This window comes from Pseudorasbora parva, chromosome 23 (assembly GCF_024679245.1).
Source record: "Pseudorasbora parva isolate DD20220531a chromosome 23, ASM2467924v1, whole genome shotgun sequence".
Classification (NCBI taxonomy): Eukaryota; Metazoa; Chordata; class Actinopteri; order Cypriniformes; family Gobionidae; genus Pseudorasbora; species Pseudorasbora parva.
The window spans coordinates 8,802,017-8,816,513 of record NC_090194.1 but is presented as its reverse complement, the minus strand read 5'-3'; positions in this window follow the sequence as shown (position 1 = coordinate 8,816,513).

The following is a 14,497-nucleotide window of genomic DNA, read 5'->3' as shown; positions in this document are numbered from 1 at the left end:
GATAAATATCCCATGGCCTTATTAGATAGAAGATCTCCTCCCAACATGGTTTCCTCCCTCCAGAACAGTGGACACAGATGTCAAAGTGAGTAAGAATGTTGCCTCTCATAACTGTCAACAGTACTGTTGCAATTACACATTCAAGGAGCACTGCACAATAGGATCAGGAATGGACCGTTTAGTTAATGTGATTCGTTTAAAATGTTAAATGTTTAAATGTTTTGCCACTTGTGTGAGCTAAATCTAAAGTATATAAATATGAATAAATTAATTTATTAAAATGTTGTTTAAATGTAGTAGGTAACCTGTATTCTATTAAAGAGTAAACAAAGGAATTGGAATTCTGACGAGGCATGTTCAGTAAAAACTTTTGGATTTTAAATAAAAAATAATGAATAAATGCTGTGTTTGTGGTTTGCAACAGCGGATCAGTTGCGGACTGCAAACGCAGCATATGTGAAAGCACTACAGGGCGTGGGGCTCCTGCAACGCACACGCAACGCAACACGCACCGCACACGCTTATGTAAAGAGCTAATGTCTTATTCCTGTAACTACATAGAAGATGGGTAAAGTATAGCTCCATCATTGTTCAATGTAAAAAAAAAAAATCATACTTTGTTAGTTTTAATAAAAAAAATAATAAAAAAAGGTAATTTATCTGCCAATTTTTTCTTTTTGCTGTATCTAAAACATACCGAACCGTACCGTGACACCAGTGTATCATATCGAACCGAACCGTGAATTTTGTGAACCGTTACACCCCTAATATATATATAATATATATATATAATATATATATAATATATATATTATAATTATTAAAAATTATAATAATTTTTATAAAATATATATATATAAATTAATAAAAAATATATATAAATTGTACCCATGCCGTTGAGGATTTATGCTGACATTCCATAATCACAATTTTGAGGATTATTTAATACAAGAGATGTACAATTACAATTTGTCTGAACTTTTTTCCCAATAACTTTTTCCCCCAGACCTGTTGCTATCTGTGTTTCTGTCACGCCCTCACAATCATCACTCACTGCCACGCCCACTCGTTCCCCATCACCATCATTCTGAACACCTGGGCACCATCACGAGTCACCAACCCGGCTCACCTTCACTCCCATTGTCTGGTCTTGCACCGATCCCACCATTGACTACCTGTCCTTCCAAGAAACCCTCATCTGTATCCATCTTCGTCTTCATCGTCAACGTCTTCTTCGTCTGCACCTTCATCGTCTTCACCATCATCATCCCTCATCTGAGTGTCACCATCCCTTTAAGTATCACCTGTGTCTGAAACCTCTGAGTAATAAACCTTGCACTTGCACTAATCCCTGTGTGTCCTCATCTGTGTCTGACAGAAGACCAGACCAAATGCAGAGCTCTTTGGACACTTTGGACTTTGGACTTCAACACACTGGTTCACACTGTACGGTCATCAGCACCTGCACCACGTCGCCAGCGACCTACAGCGGCGTGGCGGAGGATTGCAGCGGGTTTCTCTTGCAATGTTCCCTGTATATGGAAACCGCGGAGGCACTCTTCACCCAAGTCTTCCGACATTTTGAGCTTCCGGAAGACATCGTTTCCAACCGAGGACCCCAATTCATCTCTAGAGTGTGGACCACCTTCTTCCATCTCCTAGCGGTATCTGTCAGCCTCTCGTCAGGTTACCATCCTCTGACCAATGGCCAGACTGAACGGAATATCCAGGAGATCGGGAGATTCCTGAGGGTATACTGCCACCAGAATCAGGAGAGCTGGAGCCAGTATCTGCCCTGGGCCGAATATGCCCAGAATTTGCTCCAGCAGTCCACCACAGGGCTCACCCCGTTCTAATGTGTCCTCGGCTACCAACCACCGCTCTTTCCCTGGACGGGTGAACCCTCGGAGGTCCCACCGGTGGATTACTGGTTCCACCAGAGCGAGAGGGTCTGGGACTCAGCATACCTGCAACTCCAGCAGGCAGTCCGGAGACATAAGCACCATGCTGACGCCAAAAGCAGACCCACGCTGCGGTACCAGCCAGGCCAGAAGGTCTGGCTATCAACGAGGGACGTTCGTCTCCGGCTGCCCTGCCGTAAGCTGAGTCCCCGATACATCGGACCATTCACGGTAGACAGGCAGCTGAACAAAGTCACCTACTGCCTTCACCTTCCACCCACCTACAAAATATCACCATCATTTCATGTGTCCCAACTCAAGCCCTTCACTGAACCTGTCCCTTCTTCACCCACAGATCCTGGTGATGTTGCCGTACCTCCTCCTCCTACCATCGATGAGGACCCATCAATCTTCCGGGTGAGAGCCATCCTCGACTTGCGGCGACAGGGTTCCTGGATGGAATACCTAGTTGATTGGAAGGACTATGGTCCTGAGGAGTGGAGCTGGATCTCAAGAAACGATGTGCTGGACTCCAGTCTTCTCACTCAGTTTCACCAGGACCACCCGGACCGACCTGCTCCTCTGGGCCGTGGTAGACCCCGTCGCCACCCGTCCCAGCCGCCAGGAGCCTTACCGGGGAGGAGGGGGTACTGTCACGCCCTCACAATCATCACTCACTGCCATGCCCACATGTTCCCCATCACCATCATTCTGAACACCTGGGCACCATCACCAGTCACCACTATATCAACCCGGTTCACCTTCACTCCCATTGTCTGGTCTTGCACCAATCCCATCATTGACTACCTTTCCTTCCAAGAAGCCCTCATCTGTATCCATCTTCGCCATCGTCTTCACCATCATCGTCTTCACCATCATCATCCCTCGTCTGAGTGTCACCATCCCTTTAAGTATCACCTGTGTCTGAAACCTTTGAGTAATAAACCTTGCACTTGCATTAATCCCTGTGTGTCCTCGTCTGTGTCTGACAGTTTCCATCACGGTCTAAAATATTCGGAAGATTAGGCAAATTAGTTGGGTGACGTATAGGAATGCGCACGACTTTCCAATTCCCACTGGATGTTGTCCTCTGCATCTAAGCCTAATAGCCTGAACATCGTTGTTGGTCAATCGTCGTATTTTTTAAACTCCATTGTTGATTCGAATAGCAAACAACTCTTATGGCACGCACTGCAAAATATTTGTAAAAATTGAGGTTCTAATAAAATGCTGCGGTGAGTTAATCAATAATTTTTTTTTTTTTACCTGAAACTTCATTTAGACCCTGGCCCCTGCGGTTGAAACACACTGAGTACCACACTAATGTCCCTAGTTCCTGTGGTGGAAATGCAACTTCAGTAAATCTGACAGACTTAAAAAATGCCTTATTAGCTCACTTGCTTTTACTATCTACAAAAGTATGGATGTGAGGAAACAGGGGACCTCACTAAAGCCACATTTGGGACATGTAAAAACCCCAATCAGTTGAGGAGGGTAAGAAGCTGGATGCTAAGAATATTAGGATGTAATCATAAATAATGTCCCAGTAGTTTAACATATCTCTTAGGACCATGTTTACTAACAACTGGAATCCATAGGGTGACTAATTCAACACTATACTTTGCCAAGAAATGTTTTGTTGCTGAGTTGTTATTCTTCTACTTCTCATTAAGGAAAGGATACAATCTAAGTGAAGACAAATAAGCTTGTTGGTCATCTTCTGCAGTGTTTATACAGCTCCATTATATACTACAGCTTTATCAGCAATGAACTAGTACTGCATTTCCTTGTACTGAATGTGTTAATGTAAAAAAACTATATACATACCTATTGTATGATATCGCCCCTAGAGTTTCCTGTTTATTTTAAGCGGTGCAATGCGATGGCAGGTGTGATGCAAGTGTTTTTTGCTAGTTTCAGCCCGATGCAGTTCCCTTTCTGTCGGTCAGTTCCGACGTACGTCTCTGTTCCCTCCTTCAGGGAAGAAGGGTTACATATGTAACCAAGACATTATCATTTTCACATCCAGGGCTATGTTACGCCCAAAACACACCCAGGACTTATTAAGAAACTAGGTATAACCATTTTGGACCTTGCTCCTGGCAAGCATACAGTTTTTTCCGTCCTTAAACTAGCAAAAGTGAAAACGCCCTAAGTGCACCTGCGCCACGCGTTTCAGACCAAACGCTCAGATCATTACAATAGGGCCCTAGAAGCGCTTCAAAATAGTGTAGGAAGTCAACTAATTTTAATCACATATCAAATAGAATATATCTCTTATTTTAAAGATTTAATACTTGAAGAAACATCAGAGTATTCTTTGGTGAATTTGAAACATTATTATTAATATAAAGCAAAAATTAGATCTAATCACATCTGAACTGGTCCTATACAAAATAATATAACCTGACCTGAATATCAAACATAGCAAATTAATGACAAAACCATGGAAACTCACCAGATTGGACAAGTGCCAGTGCAATAAACACACCTGCTGAATTTGGAACAGCATACTTGTATACTACTCTAAGAAGGATATTGTAAAATTAGTAAAAGTAGCCTGCATTTCAGAATTCTGAAACAATAAATAATAGGGCCAAATCACTAAAAAACACTATTTAAAAGAGGAACAAGAGGAAGAGGGAAAAAACAAAAAACAGGAAACAATAAAAGGATTTCAAAATAGTCTGGAACATCATGAAAGCTATCAAAGTAAAAGTAACCAAACACACACACACACACACCAACCATCACAACACAATCCTTTACTTTTCATTATTTTAGTCAAGCAAATATGACTTTGAAAACCAATGCCCTTGATCATTAAACACTTCCCACACTCCCTGGATGCACGCACACGTACGTCACTCATCAGCAATCAGCACTCTTAGTTTCAAATCAGTGTCCTTTAAATAGCTATATAAAACAAATGATGAAGAAATCACGCCCATTTAATCCTTTTCTCTGTCATTCCTGCAGTGATTTTAAGCCATGCCAAATGCCTTGAGGCAATTCTTCAATGCAATTTGGCAGAAAGGTGCTGGACATTGATGCTGGAGCTTGGTGTGAAATGATTGGTCCCTTAAAAAAAAAAAAAAAAAAAAAAACTTGCTGATGAACAAGGGGAGGAAATGAAAGATGCTTAAATGGTGTTTGGCAGGATGAGTGAAGGGTATAATGGGGGGAACGGGCTGATCTGGGCAGCTCTCAGATGCATAAGTGGCCACTCAGTGGCACAAGCACATGGTGAGGAACACATCTCTATTCAACAGCTGAACTCAACCTAGTGTTCTTCTACCATGACTATTTAGTTTTTGCTGAACAGTTTTATAGTGATGTAATATAATAATGTAATTTTACAATTCTAACACTAAAATTAAATAAAACATAAATATAGTCAGTGAATATTAAATCTCATTATGACATTTTAATTGTCAGCTCAATACTTTGAGCCAAAACTTTCAAGAATCCTGATTACATAATTACATTTGCTCATATATACACTCCTCAAACGAAAGGTTAAAACGAAGAACCCTCTAGAAAAGGGTTTTTGCGCAGTGATTCCACTGAAGAACCATTTTAGCTCCCCAAAGGACCTTTTAGTGAACAGTTCTTAAAAGAACCCTTTTTTCTTAGTGTGAAGAAAATTTTAAAAATCTAATGAACCTTTTTCCACTATAAAGAAACATAGTGCAAGCGATTCTGTGGATGGTAAAGATTCTTCAAGGAACCATCAATGCCAGTAAAGATCTGAAAATAATAAGAGTGCATGAATAATTTAAATACTTATCTTGAATTTCAAAGGTGAATTATGTCATTTCTGTGCCAGTAACGTCACCACACTGTGTAAAAAATAAATAAAAATAATAATAATTCTAATAAGTATTCCCAAATATTTCTCACTCCTGCCGTCAAAAAATCGCTTTGTCAGCTTTGTTGCACACTTTTTAGGATTTTAACCTAAAAATACCACTGGTATTTTTAGTATAAATAGTAATACTCTGGTATTTTTAATGTCATTATTTAAAAAAATGTGGCGATTAATTAATCTTATTATTCACACATCAAATTTGGCTAAGAAATTACCCCCCAAAAGATAATTTAAAGCCATTATTGTGTTAAATGAGAAAATCATCAAATAGACATTATAAAAAGATGCTTTAGAAATGAGGGTGAGTAAATGTTGGCGTAAATGTCCAAGAGAGCTGATTCATTTAGGAGCGAAGTAAATGGCTCTCTTTATGAATGGGCCATTGAATCACTGCTTCACCAATTGATTCGCTCAAAACTCGGATTGTGAGACGCACAACTGTTCTGCTCTGGCTTTTTAAACAAAAACAGATAATTCACTTCATAATAATATCACATTTGCATTCATGCTATTCTGGACAAAAACAGCATTCGTGTTATTTGTGCTCATTGTCTATGTGCCACTATATAATGTCATTTTAAGACAAAAACTCCTTTTCGCCCTGATTTTTAGGGCCATTCTAACTGTGTTCTATTGGTTCCACAACACAATGAGATGCTGCTCTGCTTCATGTTCATCATCAAACAAATGAAATGTAAGATGACCTAGAGTACGTAGGTCTGGGGTGGGGCGGGTTCTTTAAATGCGTTATTAATTTTAACTCGTTATTTTTCTTCCCATAATTAATTATTTGACACCTCAAAACTCACACTTCACTTTACAAGACTTATTGTTGCTGTTCAATGTGAATTTCCAGGAAGATTTGCCTCCTCCTCCAATAAAACAAAAAACAAAAGATGCATCCAGAATGAAAGTGATCAATCTGTTCCTTTATTCTATCATTTAGATTCCAGAACTGATGTGGGAACAGTACGCCTCAGTGATAATATGACCCATTTGTGGAGAGGGAAGCCGGCCGTCCTCCATATTTAACGAGCCAGCAGTGTTTCCCAGCACAAAAGTGCCATGCCAACCAGATGGAACAAAGCTATGACTGAACCCTCCCAAAGTTATCGCTTACCAAATGGCAAAGCTAATGAATTCTCCTGACACTGTCAGGCTGTTCCATACCATCCTCAATATGCAAACCACGGCAATGTGGCATGAATTAGCCAAACTGCTTAACAGATTTCTCATTTAAGCTATGGACTGATGAAAAAGTCAGTCTGACGCTTTTTCGACGCAGAATATAAAGTAAATAGAAAAATATGGTCACTTTCCACCGGCTATCAGCTACAGATTCATGTGGCACACAGCACAATGTGAAAAATAAAGTCTGATGTGGTCTATAACACAATGGGCTGTCCTCTGCGTGCTCTACTGGGACATGTGGATATAAAAGCGTGACGGTCCACAGCTGGGGCTCAGAAGAAAGACCACAGCAATGGGCACTCTCCGTTCATCTTCCGTGCATGTACCGAGGATGTTACACTCGGTTTAACATTCGTGGCAAGTTTCATCTAGTTTTGCCACCATGGCATTCTCTCACTTCTATTTTATCTGCCACTGAAATGCCAGACTGTCCTCCATATCGTCCCCTAAATGAGCTTTCCGTACCCCTATGACACGACAGTTCTAGTCTGCTGCTTCTGTCCACCTGAACACAGCAGAAGTTGGACAATGAGCAAAATTGGTGTTCTTTCCGTGGCTCTGCTTCATCTACCCTCAGAAATGTGTTGGACCTTAAACAACCCTGTAATCCTGAATGTCTCTCTGGACTGAAATACTATGCAGCAGTGTCACTGCTAGGTAGATAAAGTACAAAGTTGTCCCTTAAGGGTACTATACAAGTGGACAAACTACCCCCTAAGAGTACAAATTCATATTCAGACCCTCGAGTTAGCCAAAGAGTAGGCTATTTCTAATGTAATTATTAAGGTTTTGTTTACTTGCAGTGTTAAAATCAAAGAACATCTGTGAAACTTAAATTTAAACGACCTCAGGGAAACTAATTCGAGTTTACTAGTGTTGGTGTGCATTGTAAATACCGATATTCTCATTAAAAAAAAAGACTTGCTCAGCATAATGTCAATACTTCTTTGACTCATTGTACTTCAAGACATGATGTATGGAAATGAGATGTGAGGTTTATGCCACTCATGCTTGATGGAGTCTCCAGGAGCTAGTTAAAGCTGAGGCATGCATGAACGCTGTGTGAAGTACACACATCTGAAGCGCTCAGGAGGACCTTGATGAATCCAAAGTACTTTTCAATACAGTTAGTTAATATTTCAGGGCACGACTTTCCGATACCTGTTTATGAGGCTCACAATGCTGGTATTTTTCATGCTTGTAACACACTTCAACTCTCCAAGCCTTCATTTTTATCATGGACGTGCATGTCTAGTACTTATAATGCTTGGAAATTTTACAGATAAAATAGAGTATAATAATGGCACATTCCACATAAATAGGCACAAGAGCTTGAAATGGACATATATTCCTATGTTTTGCTTTTTTAATTACTTTTATTATCAAGTCTAACACAAGACTGTCCTTTAAAGTCTTTAATGTTAAAATGTTAACAACTTAATATGTAGACTTTCAAAGCACTTGTTGGTTGATTAGTTAATGGTAACATTTATTCTATAAATCTAAAAACCTTGCTACATGTACTGTGCTAGAGCACTTTCATAATGTTGCCCTATTGCTGATTTGATTGCTTCTATTGTTCTCTTCACTTGTAAGTCAATTTGGATAAAAGTGTGTTGGGTAAATAAAATTAAATACCAATGTAAATGTGATTTCACAAAAAAAATGTGAACTTGAGATTCAGCCCAACACAGCAACATTGGATCAGCCAATGGCTGTGCTTGGTCGACAAATAGCAGATGGGGGAGTGTATGAGAAACCTGTTCGTAAACAGTCATTTGTTTTTACAACTCACTTAAACAATGAAATATGAATACTATTTGAGGGTAAATTCTCTCCCCTATTGGTATTAGCTATAGCCTACTATCTTTTCTCGTCATTATTTCCCAAATTTGACTCCAAGTCAGTGGCCATTTCTTTCACTTTCTCTGGCACTCTTTTTGTCTCTCATATTCCAACTATTTTTACTTTACATCATTTATTCTGTCTGCCCTCTGTTCTTCCTTTTATTCTTTCCCTTGCTCTTTTTATTTTGAACACTGCATGGCAATCAATTCTCAAGTCACAGGAGGGCTGTTCATTCCCATTTGCCCGGTGAGGAGATCCATCGCTTCTGTCAGTTAAAAGAGCAGAATAAACGTTCTCTCAAGCTCTCATCCCTTTGCTAACGAATCCTAAAGAAGTAAATGCAGGTCCCACTGTGATACCTTTACATTTATTACCTGAGTTAAATTAAAGTACATATATAAATGTCTCAGTCATTGTTTAAAAGAATCTGTTTGTAAAGAGCTTAGGTTAATAAGAAATAAATCTAGCTTGCAAACAAATCTTTCAGACCGCATTTGTGAACTGGATAAACTGATTAATTTGAATCATTTTTGGCTGAACTATTCCTTAAATATTAAAGAGTCTACAGCAGTTGTGTAGACATGACTAGATCAGTCACCTCAACTTAAGTCAAGTCAGATTAGTCAAGTCTCAACCAGGGAGCCGGGTCCCACTAGGGGGCCTCAGCAAACCTATACACTTAAAATTATGTTGAAAATTGTCCTGGAAGCTTATGTAATGAATATAAATTGAGGTAAATTCATTTTAAAAATCCAAGAAATCACTAACAAATTTAAACATAATATTTGTGATCTTATCACACCATACACAGCCTCTAGGTCACTAAGAACTTGTGATCAGTTACTTTCCCTCGTTCTCGTAAATCAAAAGGTGATCGAGCTTTCTCTGTAGTCGCCCCAAAACTCTGGAAAAGTTGAACATCACGGCCTCTCCATCACTGCATGCTTTTAAATCTAGTTTAAAGACTTATTTTTACGAGTGTCCGAGTGATGCTGTGTACTTTTTATTGGATGTTCTACGTTATGTATCTACATTTTGATTGTTTTGATAGCCTACTTCTCCACTTTTCTCCTACTCCTTTTCTCCTGATTTTATTTTTATTGATTCATTTTTATTGCATTGTTAAGCACTTTGGATCAACTACTTGTTCTATAAATAAAACGATTGAGTTGACTAATCTAGTCATGTAAATTTACTGGTAGAAAAAAATGTAAATCCTAAAGACCATTAAGTTTTTAAAACTTCTGGAATTATTTTTGCAATTATTATGCAATTATTTTAATATATTGCCACTTTTGGTTTCTGTAAATGAAAAATAAATTAATAATGTCATTACAGAATCCAGAAATATCTTGAAAAAAGTTTGTGCTGAAAAAGTTTTGTGACTGACCCTATTGCATATGCATTTGTATAAGTTTCTCTTTCAGACACAACATTTCGGAGACTATTTGAATGAATCACGCAAAGTAATTTACTAAGGTTTGGGCTAGTCAATTTTACTGGTATTTGCGCCATTATTATACTCCTCAAAAAACATTTCTTTAACCAGATGCTAATTTGCGCTGCTCTTGGATTGCATTGGTTATTATATATTACAGCTGCTTTTGTGTTCTTTAATATGCACGTCGTCGTTAGATCACACCCAGAACTGTCCTCTCTCATCTGCGCTTTTATGGGATTGGACTCACACACTAATTTGCTCTGTTTAGTAAATCTGGCCCTTAATTTATTAAAATAGTTGTTGTTGTCTGTTGTCGTATATTCGGATGCCTTTGGTTCAGAAATCAAAATACTGGCAAAAAATGAAAGAGAAAATTCCGTGCCAAATCGATACAGTGCCACACAGATGACTTTTACCTGAAAATGTAATAAACAGCAACACAGCATGTGTAAGCCTCATTAATCTGATAACAGCAGAGACTTAACATGGCCATCCAAATTAATCCCATGTTACCTCACTTCATAACCCATCTGTTAGAGTCAGAATCATAACGCTGTCTCCTCTCTACTGGACCTGTACACATAATCGCCATTAGTGGAAGCTGAGGATCTAAATGTTTAATAGTACATTAGAGTCCCCATCGACCCTGCGGTTGTGCTGAGAAAGACACTTTCCCTTCAGGCAGGCTTCAGGGGTGAAAGCACAGGCTGTCTGGAGCGAACCTGTGGAGAATTTGTATTAAAATGTCGATACTGAGGTGACCGATGCTCTGTATTTTTTTTTTTTTTTTTTTTTTTTACTCTTTTGCTCTCCAAAGTGCGTTAAAACCTTCTCAGGTCCAGCTGAGGTGGAAAAACAGAAAAAAAGTATTCTCTTGCAATGCAATATTAAGACAACTGAACCCTCTGTGAACCGACACGTATAAAGGTTTTGTTTTTGAACATTGGATTAAATTCTATGCTTACTCAAGAGAATTGCTGTCTATAAAGCTTTGATGCAAGAATTAATTAAATATTCATGAATTGATCTATGTTTATCTATGTAAAAATTCATTTTAGCATTTAAGATGCTCAATTGGGTTTAAGCTAGGGCTCTGGTTGGGCCATTCAAGAACAGTCACAGAGTTGTTGTGAAGCCACTCCTTCATTATTTTAGCTGTGTGCTAGGGTCATTGTTTTGTTGGAAGGTGAACCTTCAGCTCAGTCTGAGGTCTTGCGCACTCTGGAGAAGCTTTTCGTTTCAGAATATCCCTGTACTTGGCCCCATTCATCTTTCCCTCGATTGCAAAAAGTCGTCCTATCCCTGCAGCTGAAAAACCTCCCCACAGCATGATGCTGCCACCACCATGCTTCATTGTTGGGATTGTATTGGACAGGTGATGAGCAGTGCCTGGTTTTCTCCACACATACCGCTTCTGTCGGGCCACTCTGCCATTAAGCCCCAACTGGTGGAGGGCTGCAGTGATAGTTGACTTTCTACAACTTTCTCCCAATTTTGCGATTGCATCTCTGGAGCTCAGCCACAGTGATCTTTGGGTTCTTCTTTACTACTGAATTACACATGCTTATTATTCGGTAGAGGCGGTGTTTTGCCACTAGATGACGTCAGGATGAAGCACACAATCGTTTTCTAGGCCTGGGGTCTATAAAAGCTTTTCTTTGACTAACAAGGAAGTTTTCAGCTCTGAAACTTACTTACAGGATAATCTTATATTTTCATGACCTTTTTAATATCAAAGTCTCAAGGGAAAGTTGATTTCTGAATTCATCCCCCCTTTAAATGGTTTTAGCAAATGGCTGCAATATAACGAACTGTGAGAATTTTAAGGGGTTCTGAATACTTTCCGTACCCACTGTATGTATAACACCCATTCTTTATAGGAATAGCTCACACTCATGTTTAGCAGAGCGTCCAATCCACCATTTTACATGACCAAGGTTGTGCACGATTTTCAGTGACTAAGACTTCGGTTTGTTCCTCACATAAAGCTTTTGTGTAGCTTCACTGACTTTGAATATGCATATAGTCATATGGATTACTTTTATGGTGCTTTTTTGTGTGTGTTTGATGGCTCCACACCCACTTCCATTATTGGACATTCTGCTTAATTTCTTCATTTGCATTCCACTGAAGAAACAAATACAAGTTTGAAATAACATTAGCATAAGAAAATTAATTTAGATATTTAGGTAAAATGTCCTTTTAAAATATAGCATATTTTAGATTATAAAGACATGTACAGTTGAATCTTGTTCATTATCTGGTTCCTATTGAAGTCTCTTTCAGGAATTCCAAATGGCATGTTCTGAAATCCTGTAAAAATGAGAGTGTGAGAAATAGTGAATGTGAGAGAGAGAGCACAACAGCACAAGGTAGTTCCTTGTATTATTGCAGTAAAACATTGACACTTTGATGTTACTACAGCTCTACAGCACCAAAGCAGGATACTTTAAAAAAAGCCTTTACATAGGCTCCATTACATACACAAGACTGAAACAAGACTCCTAAAATGGCCACTTCTGACAACTTAGCCAGGATCTTGACCTTTAAGACTTGAGCACAAATGTTTTTGAGCACAAAGAATAAATTCTGCAGAGCACTGGGCAAAAGGGCTTCTGCTAATAAAGGTTTTGGATAAAGTAAAGTGTGATAGCCTGGACTGGTGAATGATCTGAAGAGTATATGTGGATTAATGTCTTTAATTAAAGAGCTAATAATCATGTAATATTTCTCTAGGACATTCAACTGACCTCTCAATAGAGCAGATGTTCCCATTCAATATTATGGTCAGAAAGCACATAATGTCCAATCTGGGTTTTAGTTCCCATCAGCAATTTCGATTCCTAGAATAGACTGCTAGCCAATGTAAATTGGTGGTTGCAGCAGTTGTAGAATATACACTGCATGGTTTAAGACAAATATATTATTTAATATGACTGCAGCTACCTACAGGTAAAAAAAATGAATATACCTTTTTGGAGATAATGATTATGTAATGCAGGTAACAATATACATCGATCAGGCACACCATTATGAGTTAACTAATATTTTGTTTGTCCCCATTTTGCTGCCAACACAGCCCTGACCCATCGAGGCATGTACTCCACTAGACTAAGATTGCACCAAGATGTTAGCAGCAGATTCTTTAATCCAGTCGAGCATCTGTGGGATGTTCTAAACAAAGAAGTCCGATGACAGGGGTTAGCATAGGCACCCTGACTGGGCTGCGGCTATGCAGCCCCATACGCAACAAACTGTGATGCACTGTGTATTCTGACACCTTTCTATCAGAACCAGCATTAACTTCTTGAGCAATTTAAGCTACAATAGCTCATCTGTTTGACCAGACCACACGGGCCAGCCTTCGCTCCACACATGCATCAATGAGCCTTGGCCGACCATGGACCACAACTGTACAGAATTTGCCATTGTTAGGGTTCAAAGATCAAAGTTTTGAAAAAAGTAAATATTTTACTGATAATATTTACTGCCCTGCTCTCAGTTATTGTTTCAGTTAAGTGCTGAGACTGGCAAGAGCAGATTTAAAATCCTCATTACTCATCTTGCTGGATACGTCTGCTGATTTTAACGCAATTAACTATAGAGATCTCCTGTCAATCACATTGCTCCAGCAGATTTGCCTTATACAACATTAGAAAAATCAGGCCCTTCCTATCGGAGCCTTCAACACCGCTCCTCGTCCAAGCTCTTGTTCTCCAGACGGGACTATTGTAATGCTCTCTTGGCAGGTCTTCCAGCATATACTGTCAAACCTCTGTAACTGATCCAGAATGCAGCAGCAAGAGTGGTCTTTAACGAGCTGAGGAGAGCGCACGTCACTCCTCTTCTCATAAAATTGCACTGACTGCCAATTGCTGCTCGCATCAAATTCAAGCCACTGATGTTTGCCTATAGAACAACCACTGGCTCTGCACCCATATACCTAAACTCATTACTTTAGACCTGTGTGCCCTCCAGAACCTTGCACTCTGCAAGTGAACGGTGCCTTGTGGTGCAATCTCAAAGATGCACGAAATCACTTTCACTGACCCTTGACTGTTCCAAGCTGGTGGAATGACCTAAGCCCGAGCGGCTGAGTCTTTGGTCATTTTCAAGAAACAGCTCAAGACACATCTTTTTGTCAACACTTGACCCATTAATAGCTACAATTTAGTGCTGTCATATGATTAATGGCAATTAATTAAGTTTGTCTTAACATAATATAATTGTGAGTACTGTGTATAA